Source organism: Podarcis gaigeae, assembly GCF_964106915.1.
Source record: "Podarcis gaigeae genome assembly, chromosome: 9".
In the NCBI taxonomy this organism is placed as follows: Eukaryota; Metazoa; Chordata; class Lepidosauria; order Squamata; family Lacertidae; genus Podarcis; species Podarcis gaigeae.
The window spans coordinates 18,851,233-18,855,609 of NC_139685.1; positions in this window are offsets into that span (position 1 = coordinate 18,851,233).

Below are 4,377 nucleotides of genomic sequence, written 5' to 3' on the forward strand. Positions count from 1 at the left end.
TCTCCAGGCTTCAGGAGAGCCCCAGCGCCAGCCCCACAAGGTCGGCGGACAGCGGGGAGGCGGAACACTGCCATCCCGTTGTCTCCCGATGTGGTTTGGAGGCTGACGGCGGGGAGACGCGTGCTTCTCCCCGCCGCCAGCCCCGCAAGCTCCGGGGACAGCGGGGAGGCGCAGCGCGTCTTCCCGCTGTCCCCGGACCTGGTCTGCAGGCGGGAGGCAGGGAGAAGAGCGCTTCTCCCCGCTGCCGGCCCCACAAGCGCCTGGGGGGGGAATATTTTTTTTATTTCCCCCCAAAAAAACTTGGTGTGTCCTATGGGCCGGTGCGTCCTATGGGGCGAAAAATACGGTACATACTCTAGAATACAAGTGGTTCCTTTCCCAAGGAGTTAACAATCTAGGGCAAGATTCAGTTCTTTAAAATCCCTCTGATTTAAATGACGGCTATTCAAGCTCTCTCAACGAGATCCTTAAATGCTTAACTTTGGCTGGATCATATCTAAATTTGGCATTGGGGAAGACAACCGGTGTAGGAGGGGGAAGGGGGGAATGACTAAAAAGAAAACAGAGAACGGGGAGGAATGGAAGAAGCACCAGTAACAAGGGATGGATATGAGCCATATTGATATGATTTAAACACCTACATTTAGAATTTGAGGAAAACATGATGAGGTTTTACTTATCTAGCTTCGAAGGGAGCTGAGAATTTTAGACCGCCACATTTCTTCCTTTCCTTTTTTTTTTGAAAAGGAAAAACAACTCCATTTGACATTTTACCAACACTTCTGCAGTTACAGAAGATAAGGCAGATTTTCTTTAAAGCTGAAGATGAAATAACATTGCTTGTACCACTGCCAGCTGGCAGACCATACTAGAACTTAGAAATGAAAGGGGAATATTTCTGCATTTGCATTTCAGCAGCAGTAGCTAAGAGGAGAAGTTCGGTAGTGCTCCTTTCTTGGGTTTGGTCTGTTTCCTAATATGAAATAATTCAAATATTAGATCTGAAATGTTGTAGTGCTTCATGACCTCATAGGAATATTTTTCACACATCTCTTGCACAGCTTACAAGTGTTGTTGTGTTTTAATCGTTTTGTTATTACAGTGGTACCTCGGGTTAAGTACTTAATTCGTTCCGGAGGTCCGTTCTTAACCTGAAACTGTTCTTAACCTGAAGCACCACTTTAGCTAATGGGGCCTCCTGCTGCCGCCGCGCCGCCGGAGCACAGTTTCTGTTCTCATCCTGAAGCAAAGTTTTTAACCCGAGGTAATATTTCTGGGTTAGTGGAGTCTATAACCTGAAGCATATGTAACCTGAAGCATATGTAACCCGAGGTACCACTGTATGTTTATACCCCATCCTAACCCATGGACTCAGCACAGGTCATGGTAATTTTACCAAAGTTACCACTGCTCCTGGAGGGCTAACAATTTAAGGGAACGTTCCCACCTTTGGCATTCAATGGGTCTACATTCGAACACTTCAGCTGAGCACTATCTGTACTGCCATGTCAGCGAGAACGCAGCTGAAATGAAGCACTTTACTGTTGGAACCATTTTCTACTGTTTGAGATTCTAGGTTCACATGCTTTGTAAGCAACGGGTATGGATTGTTTTATTATTATTATTTATTTATTACATAATCTACATTTATATCCCAACCTTTCCACCTAGGAGCTCAAGGGGGTCTGCATGGTTCTCCCCATTTTATAATCACAACGACCCTGTGAGGAAGGTTAGGCTGAGAGTGAGTGACTGGCCCAAGGTCACTCAGTTAGCTTCACGGCTGAGTCGGGATTTGAACCCAGATCTCCCAGGTCCTAAAATGACACCACTACAGCAGGGGTCAGCTGTTAAGTTGTGGGTGAACATATCAGACGACACAGCGATTCTTCAAACAGCTCTTGTTTATTCACAGGCCAGAACAGAACTGAACTGAAGAGTTCAGCCAGTCTGCTTATATAGAGCTCCACTAGAATGCAACAGTAACCATTTTCTGTAACTATCCAATCACTGAACATCACTTTCGATCCCTTATTTGCATATGTGGACCTGAACTATCTACAGTATCCCCCTGCTGGCCCAGGGTGAGAACTTCAGTACATAACATCAGCAACCTTTTTCAGCCATGGGCTGGTCCACCGTCCCTCAGACCATGTGGTGGGCTGGACTATATTTTGAAGGGGGGGAAATGAACGAATTCCTAGGGTATTGGCGGCGAGCCTCTTTTGGCTCGGATGGCGGTTAGGCATGGGAATATGGTTGTGTGTTGGAGGGCAGGGTGTGGACATTGCCTACCCCTCCATTTTATGGCTAGGGCCATGGCACGACCCCCAGTGACATCAGGGGGAGCTTTCAGTTGTAATTGCATCAACAGGCTCCTCCCACTGGTGGTTAACCCTTGATAGACTCACCCCTCCCTGAGGGGGTGGAGTCACGCTCTGTTGTTTTATACAATACAGTGGTACCTCAGGTTAAGTACTTAATTCGTTCCGGAGGTCTGTACTTAACCTGAAACTGTTCTTCACCTGAAGCACCACTTTAGCTAATGGGGCCTCCTGCTACCGCCGTGTTGCCACCGCACGATTTCTGTTCTTATCCTGAAGCAAAGTTCTTAACCTGAAGCACTATTTCTGGGTTAGCAGAATGTGTAACCTAAAGCGTATGTAACCTGAAGCGTATGTAACCCGAGGTACCACTGTACCTAAGCCAATACCTCTCACATGCTGTAATCAATAAAGTTGTGGCCTTTTTTAGCCCATTAACCTAATATACCGTGTCCATGTGTCTTTTTTATCCTCAAGCGGGTGGCAGGTCCTCAAATCCCAAAGCACAGCCCCTTTTCACTGCTCTTGTGTAACTGCAGCTTGCCTTTCATTCTGAGCCGCCTTGGCAGAAAAAGATAATGCTCTGCAAATACATCTTCAGGTACAATAATATGACATGTAGCTGAATTATGTGTTTTCATTGTTTCAAGAAGCTGCTGTTAGGTAAGGCGTAACACACTAGGAAAATGACTTGTTGCTGACAAGATGTTTCAGCAGCAGCTGAATGCAACTACCCAGTAAGATGAGGAAGGGGGAAAAGAACAGCATCATTAGAGCAATTACTATCTCATTGTGTGCCTTAGATCTGCAAAGCTAAGCAAAGGTCAGCCGTGCTTCATTCGCCGGTTCATCAGAAGTACCAAGGTGTTTTTTCCCTCCATTTCATACAAGGCCACAAAGGGAGTGACGGCAGCTCTCTCTAAAAGACAGGGGACCTAAAGGCCACATCTAAACTACGTAATCCATTATTAATCATTTACCCAGGTTTCCAAAATACAAAATAAAATCCAAAACCTGTGTGGATTCTATGTATGCTGGCAAGACTGCTATGCTACACTTTATAGGCATTAATAATATCAAATAACACTAGTACCAAGCCACTCCACTTTCAAGGACGTATTATAAAACATTTAACAACGTTTATCAATAGATGCATATATGGTGGGAGTAAATGTTTGTATTCTAATGGTTGTTAATGTTGTTCTAGTGGGTTGTCTTAAATTATTATGTTTTACACTGCCTTGGTAACTTCCAGTTTTTAAATAATTTTAATCAGCAAATAATATGTGTTTATAGCAAAGTATAAAGTCAATGGAGTTAAATAAAAGAAGAGAACGACAAAGGGGATGGGAGAAGCTCTTTGGTTGTGTCCCTTTATACATGTCTAGATTTGAAGAAATGCATCTTCTAGTTTGTTTCTTGAACACTACCTGCTTCCTTGCTGAATGGTTTGTCATCTGTTTCAGCCATAAATAAAATGATGGCGTAGACTTGGATTTGTAACTGCTAGGATTACTGTATCACTTCAACCTTTGCTACCCATCATCTACACTGTTCTAACATTAAGATCCATGTGCCACGCAAGTTCAAGTTTCAAAAGAACAATGATAATACAATGAGCTGTTTAATATATGTCTACCGAGGCTTTTAAAAATATAATTAAATATCTCCTTAGAAGAGAAAAGTAATCTTGAAGCACTTTATATGAATACCTGAATGATATGCGTCTCCAATAATAAGAATGATACTTCCAGGAAAGGGCAGTGGCGCAGCGTGGGGGGTGCAGGGGGGCGGCCGCACTGGGCGCAACATCTGGGGGTTTGGGTTAGGGGGCGCAAATCTACGGGTTAGGGGGCGCAAATTACTTGCCTTGCCCTGGGTGCTGACAACCAACGCTACGCCACTGGGAAAGGGTCCACAGGACGGACATATAATATGAAGTCAACATTGGCTCATTAGCCTAACGTCATCTTTGAACCTTTCCAGTATTATGTGCTCAAGTCTGAAGGATGGGATTTAATATGGGAGTGGGAGGAATTGAGAGCCCTTCTAC